Here is a 7,934-nt window from a genome sequence, read left to right as displayed (position 1 = left end):
GCAAAATTGTACAGTTTGCGGCTAAGGACGAAACAGATGATTCCAGAAATGATTTTTAAATGATAAAATAAAGTAAATAAACACTGAACGAAAACGCAAATGCCTGGGGGTGTGCACTGTGCCGTTCGCTGTAGTGGCCAGTGTTTCGTGAGAAAGTAAATACAGTAGTGTTGCAGCCACTTGTTTGTTACTAACGCCAGCGCACCCCGAGAGCACGTTCCCGAGCACGTGAAACACCAACCACCGCGTCTGGCGTGCCGAGCGCACGGTTGGGCAGGAGGGTAGCCAGCAGCAGTATCAATGATAAAGGTCCCGAATTGGAAATGTGCAAATCATTCGTAGTTCGTAGAGGTTGGCCGGCCAGCCAGCCAGCAAACGTTTGCAAGTCATATGTAAACTCAGCCCGTCGAGGTGTCAAGGAGATGCGAGATTAAAGTGTATGCGCAAAGCTAACCCCGGAGCAGGGCCGGATAAGAAAACAAAACGTAAGAGTTTAAAAGAAAAATATAAATCAGCGAAAATAAATAAGATGAAGAAAAAAAAGAATCGAAACGAACCTCGGGATTCCTTTTCGGGCGTGCCCTATCACTCTTTCCGTGCTGGGTGTGCACGATTCCAGCATCCGCTTTCTTGCAATTGCGCCAAGACGACGGAGCAAACGATGCTTTAGAGGAGAGGGCACATGAAGTAATTAACAGGTTGTCGGATAACTGAAACATTCGCTGGCCGGTCTCTTGATCATTGTTTCCCCGCAGCAGCCGGACAGCGCGCAAAAAGACCTGAACAGGTAGGTAGAGAGCCGTCGCGAAATAATTTACCGTACCGCAAGACAGCGGTGCGAACTTGACAGAATTGATGTTGTGCCTCCAGCTAATTGACTGGTTTTCAATTATGATATTAATTGAATTTATTCTTATGAATAAAACATTCGTTCTTGTCCGCGTTCGACGTCTTATGGGCTAGAGCTCAAGAAGCCAAGCTGATTTGAAATCACGCTGATCACATTTTATGTTCGCAATTTGTGTGCCCGTGTTTCATCGTTACTCATATTTTTATTAAAAAAATACGTGAAACCGATAGCTTAGATATCGCGGCTAGTCTATTCGAAAGACGTCAGTCAATAATAAACAAGTTAGACTTTCTCCAAAACAATTTTTTTGGTGTAAATGAACTTCACAATTTTACACATTCATCCATTAAACAGGTGAGAACGGTAAACTGAGGAAAGGAAGTCCAAACACTGCGAAGCGATCCCTTGTTTCGTTCCCTTCCTTCCAGATCTGTTCGTCTTAAGACCTTTTTCGTTCTTAAGACCTTCTGAAAGGGGAATATCTTATCGTATATCATTAGAATATTCCAAGGAATGGTATTCAAGACAACAGAGAAATGCGGTCCCCGGGTCCTTTTTTCCAGATGCAGTTTTTGTTCCTATTTTGGGCCGGCAATGGAGCCAACAACCAGTATTCATACTGGTCTAGAGCACGACACCACTAAATGCGGTGTACTACGCGAAAACATGAAGGCACACTGTAGACAAATCGATGACCAAAATTTGCGCGATTTCATGAAGATCCTGCTGATTTGAACACCTTATTGAAAAGCTAGCAATGAAAACATTTAACTATAATAGTATATTATAAACTTTAGGTATTTCGTATGTTCTATAATTTAAAAATGGTGATGAAAAGCACACGCTATCAAATCTTTTGGCTGAAACACGTCCTACAGTGCAAGGGCACAACCCGGCACAAGATGTCGAAGGCTGAAGAAAACGAAACGGTTGGTTTTTCGGCCATTTTTCATTTCTGCTGCCTATCACCGGCGCAATATTAAGATAAACTTCCGTCCAAAAAAAGGGTCCCCACACCAGAAACCCGTTTCGGGCAACCCGTTGTTAGAAACAACGTCGTGTTCGCTGAAATGGTGATGAATTTTGAATAGGCGCAGATTCTTTCTGCCATCGCAAGACCGCAGCGTAAAGACCGTCTTGGCTACGCCATCGGTCGTTCCGCCCACGACTTGCCAACAGTTGAAGAAATCACCGGTCGCTCGGAGGGGTTCAGATTCTTCCGGGGAGGGCGAGCGAAACTGTGAAGATGACGTCTTGCAGATTGTTATCGGATTGATTGCTTGCGCGAGAAAGGAAAGGCGCAACGGGTGCGCGAAGCTGACAAAAGTTGTACTGGCAGACGATTCCTGGGCGAAATTCGGTCTTCAAACCGAGAGAAGTACCCTCTGGCCCCGTCGGAGGCGTGTCGTTGGAAAATGCGACAAAGATTAATGGGCCCCAAAAAAGGTGCCGGAATAAAAAGGTTATGAATATTAAAATTTATTGACGTAGTGCAATATTTTGTTTCGGGTTCATAAGCAGGTCACGCTGGGCGTCAAGGTAAAAGGCTTTAATGAGACCGTGTTCTTGATGTTTTACTACATTCTATCCAACGCTTCAAGTGCTTAAAGTTCTCTGATGGTTTCTCCCATTTTCTGTTCCGTTGAAATGGTGTAATATTGTTGACATAATTTTTCAGCATAGTTAGCAGTCAGGTGGGTTCTGTGTGGCAAATAATAGTTTCAAATTGCTATTGATGCCAACACGCAATAATGTTAGAAAATCTTTATTGAAATAACAAAACTGACGACTAACGACCAAGAAAATGTTAGAAATTGTTTTGATTAATAAGTTATTAGACCATTGATTGTTACAGACAAATTTACATGTCACTAAAACAGACTTAACCCAGAGTTTGACGTAATCTGTAATCTAATTTGTAAAACTCTTGTCGAGATCATCACCCAAAAATAACGGACAAAATTCTAGTTCCGCAAAACCTAAAACCCCGATACAAGTGGTGCCAGCGTGAGTTTTGGCCACCACACTCCAGGCGAACCGGCACTAACGAGTCCTGGCTGGGCGATTGAAATTCGAAACGACGACAATGACAACGTCAGCACCGGGGGTGACAGTGGAGCGTCTCTGTGACAGGTCCGGAACGACACGTTCCTGTGGTCTCCTCCTCGGTAGGGAAACGGTGATTCGCCAACGAGATAGCCGTCGTTCTGGCGTTTCGGTTCGGGGAAGGGAAGTCGAATCGAGTTCGCCAGCCGCTCTTGGCATTGTCCTTTTGTTGTGGTCCTATTGTTTTCTGGCGGAGCTCGAGGGCCCGAAGCGGCGAGACGCGGCGGACGGCCTGGGTACGTGACGTAAACAATTGGACTCCAACTTGTCAGGTAAGGAAAAGTCGCACCGAACCGATGGATGAGTTTTCCCGATTCCGGAACCACACGTTCGACGTTCGGCGTTTTCCACAAAAGAAAGTTCCCTTGCCCGGACCGTGATTTAAAATTTGGACAACACATCTTATCGACATCCGATTATTTTAGGTGTCTCGTAAGGCAAACCTTGGAACTGGCTTAGGTTTTCACCATATAAATGTCTAAACCGAATCCTGGCTGGATCAAAGTTTTCACACGACCCGAATGTCGATTGATTGTCACAGTCAACAGCTCTTAGTGCGCAAATATCAATGAATTTACCAAAATATAACATAAATTCGAAAAAGAGTTATCTGCTTCAAACAGCCGTATGGGTACTCGTAGAACTCGGTTGCGCCACTTGAAAATTTACATTTTCAAACCTAGAAACTAAGGAGGAAACTAACTCGATGAAGCATAGTTGCGAAACGAATGCTCAATGATAACCGAAGAAACTGTTCCACTAAGTTGTACTTTAAAACATAGCGCAAATTTGAAGGCAACCAATTTTGACATCATACCTCAAAGGAGTCTAACAGAGCTCCACGGATGTGGCGCAGCAATTAATTTGATACCCTATTACCGGTACCAGATATTGCAGATATTGCAACGAACTTCCTCGTCAACATTTGCTACTCCGAAACGGCTGGCGGCCGACGGCGAAACATGGTGTATCTCTGCAAGATGGGAACGATTTAAGGAAGAAAAACCCACACACACACACAACCGAGCCTCAGACCCTCATGGCATAGGGCAAGAAATTAAGCAATCTTGGGCCTGCTCGGGCGCCCGCATGCGTAACTCTATACGTGGCGGCTGGTCTACGGGAACGCTACTTCCGGCCGTGAAGTTCCGGGCCTCGCGGAAGTACGTGCCGAGGGTTGAATTTTCGTGTCGGCCCATCATCGGTTTTGCCATGGGAGACGGTGGTTGTGGTGGTGGCCACTCAACAAACCCGCCCTGACGTACGATAACCCGCGCCACGCGGTGACAGTTTTGCTGACAGGTAGAGAATCTAATGAGCGCAAATTTGCATCGCCGTTCAACCCGTCACGAGTCGAACTGCTCGGGCGATTGTTTCGCGGGCCGTTAACACAACAAATTGGGCTCACCGGCGAACGAACGGCCCCAACGGAACCTCACCTCAGAAAGTGTACCCCAACACGCCGACCGCGATGACGGATCGCATCACGCGCAGGACATCGGAACGGATCGCTGTCATGTGATTAGCGTCGACTCCCCATCGAAACCCCAATTCATGGTGCCTGCCTGGCCCATTGCACGCCACAAACGCCAGAAAAAAGACGCCATTGTGAAGACTTGCGCCAGCAATTACCCAGAATCGATTATATGGTGGGTTTGCCAGCCAGCGGCGTTTGACAGAAGTGTTACTTTTTTCACTCTTTAACCTCCGGAATGTTCCTTTGTTCGGGTTCGGCACAAGGGGTTCTGCTGACAGCATACCACACACACACACACACCCCAGCCACACCCCGGCCTCGACATGTATCTTGTACTGGCCTCGTGTACCGTAGCTCCTTTCGCCGCCTCTAGCGTGCCGATGTTCCGCGAACCGTTCCAATGTCAGACAGACCAAAGCCCAATTTATCGTGGCCCGTAGCCGATGCTGTCGACAGCCGCTCCGACCACCGGCGAGGCACGAGCCCGTCGAGAAGTGGTCAAAGTTGTATAATTATTTAATTACTGCACCATCAGGAACCCAGCGGCCGGGAAGTCCTGCGAGAGCACTCCAACTCCGACGGAACTCCCGTGTGGAGGAGGACACCAGCGACACCGAGTCGTCGTCGTGGTCGTCGAACGTCGAGCATTCTCCAGGAATCTGATTCCGGGCGATTCCCAGTACTGCGTGACCCACAGCTCTTCGCATCCAAAAGCGCTGACTAACCGTCCCGGACATTCTCGGCGTTTATAGCGTCTTCACGCGCAAGCCCAACCACGGGTTACAGGTTACAGTGCTCGTGCATTCATCGGCTCGTGTGGCACGATGCTCGCTGGATACGATGCGTTGCGACCTTTCCAAACGCGGACCCCGGGCCATGGCCACCCAGTATCTGTCCATTTTGTCCGGAGCCTACTCAGTGCACGGGGCACACGTTTTCCAAGCAAGGATTGACAGGGCAGAGCCTTCGACAACAGGGCCGACTGTCCGTCCGTCGCCGGGTCTTATTTATTCTCTCCTTGCCAAGCGGACAGGCCAGCTTTTCAGCGGGCTCATTCTTCCCAGAATCGACCGCCCCGCACCGGACAATGGCCGCGCAGGATGAGCTTGGGCGCTGTTGTGGAGCGCGTCAATCTTCTGTGTGGCGTCTTCAAAGTCCCGCACTGACGAAGTTGGCGACGAACGGCTAAGCTCGCGACGGCCACCAAAAGCTGACGACGGAGCATTTAGAGATGCGGCGGAGGTATTAGAAGGACCCACATCCCGTCCTATCCCGCTCATCAGGGGGGCCACTCGTAGGCCTGTGTGCGTCCGCAGATCGCAGAGTAAACCAATTTTCCTGATACAGCAATTATCAGAGGGCGCTGACAAGACGAAAGGGTTTCCCCCATGGCAACGTGCCGCGCGTTTTCGCCAGGGATTAGCCGTTTTTAATGTGCTGTTTGTTTCGGCACCGCAGTAGGTGCACCCCGGAGGGCATCTGACTTCCCCTCCTAGAGCGAAACCTTCGAGACCGCGGCACTCTGCCCGACACTACTCTGTACTGGTGGCCTGGTTAAGGGTGGGAAAATATTGTTGGCAGCAACACTCGCGGAAGCCGAAAAGGGGACGCACCGCGCTAGTTGGTGCCAAAGGCAGCACAGAAGTGGTAGCCGCCGATACGTGCCACCACCGGAGGCGTAATGATTTTAATTGCTCGCCGATTAGTGTTGTGAGAAGCCTAGCGTCCCGAGCATGGATTGATGTACGAAAATAAAGCCTAATTGGTTGGCTTTAAAACGTATTTTCATTGCAATCCATTGAATCGAACGCCCACCGAGTATCGGAGCTCGATATTTGCTTCCTAAAAGTTAAGCTGACACTAATTTGGTTACCCACACTAGGTTCGAAGCTCTCTTGGGCACAGAAGGAGCCTTTGACACAAGTTGGCTGATCAACGTAACAATGGGAAACAGCGCCTTGGAGCTCGGAGAGCTGGTGTTCCGCAAGGCAGTGTCATTTGCCCAAATCTCTTTGCAACAAACCAACAAACCAAATCTCTTTGCAATTAATTGCTATTTCTTTGCTAATAGCAGCTCATCCTAGCTCACCAGCTCACCTTAAGCTGTTGTACTAGAGTGGTCGAGATATTCCCAACAGTTGGAGCCAAGTTTAAAGTCCAATTAGAATTGCGCAAAAACTCATATTATAGACAATTATTGTTTGCTAATTTATTTCCTACCTCGTTTAGTCCTACCTCGTTGTCCTCCTTTTCCAATTCGTCCAATCGTTTGTCTAATCATCTTACTTAACATTTCACTCTGCGTATTTCTGTTCTCTGTATTTCTATTTCTATAAATCATCTACGTTCTGGATAGCTGTTCTGGTGGTGTTCAAAAAATCATAACTCTGGTAATCTGACTCTGGTTCCGAAATTTGTTCTCCAAAAATAGGAAAAGTTTTCACTTTTCTGAAACATGTAAATCGGCCAGATTATTGGCCATTATTGACTAAACAATTTTCCTTTTTCTAAGGCAATCCCTTAAATTTTCCCTTAAAAATTTTTTTGTTGGCAAATTTGTTTGTCTGGTCAAATTCCGTTACAATCGAACTCCTGCATGGCAAGTGAATGTTCCACCGACGATAAAAGAAAATTGTATTGTAATTGTGATGTTAGAAAATTGTGTCGAAGATTGCATAAGTTTAAGGATAAATTTTGTAAGGGTGTCTCATGATGTATAACGTCCATAACGAAAGATTGTAGTTAATAAAGGTGAGAAAAAAATTTGATCGTTATCCCTGGATTACTAAACACTTTCACGAGACCTATCTCATAATACTCTTGTAAACATGATCCCTACAAAACATTACCGAGTTTAAACCTAAATACCGTAGTAATTAAAACCTTCCTTTTTGCAAATCACGTGTTAAGACGGTACATCCCTTGAGCTCCGGATGAGGCATCAGTTCGTACAGAGTAAAGAACCCCAGCCAGCCCCACGGGGAGTTGTTAACAAGTTCCTGTCGATTCCTAGTTGGCCGCACACTTCACCTTGGCCAACGCCTGTTCGGAAGTGTAGCAACGAGCGCCCGTTATTGCTTCTCCGACCGTTGCCGGATGATACGATAATTGACAGTTATGACAATTACATTGCAAACCGAAGCCCCGGACTCGCCCGGGTTTCCCTCACCCGTTGGCAAAAAACGCAAATCATGGCCGCGGCCTGCGGACGGGTGCTGGTTCCCTCGTCCTCGCCGTAGGTGAAAGGGCCAGTCGGGGTCCTTAATCCGAACATATGAAACAAATTATCAACACAAACGCCCGAACACGAGGGAACGGGAGCGAACTCACGCGCTCTCTCTCTCTCACTCGCTCACGCCAGGCGAATTTACGTAACAGCGAATCGGAGCGCGGCTCCGTCGCCAAGGATAATGCCAAGGATTCGCCGTTCCCCTTCGTTCGGTTTTCGGTGACGTGGAACGACGACGGCGACCCGACGGCGAGAAGGCATCGTGTTTCTCG

This window comes from Anopheles cruzii, chromosome 3 (assembly GCF_943734635.1).
Source record: "Anopheles cruzii chromosome 3, idAnoCruzAS_RS32_06, whole genome shotgun sequence".
Taxonomy (NCBI): Eukaryota; Metazoa; Arthropoda; class Insecta; order Diptera; family Culicidae; genus Anopheles; species Anopheles cruzii.
This window is presented reverse-complemented; position numbering follows the sequence as displayed.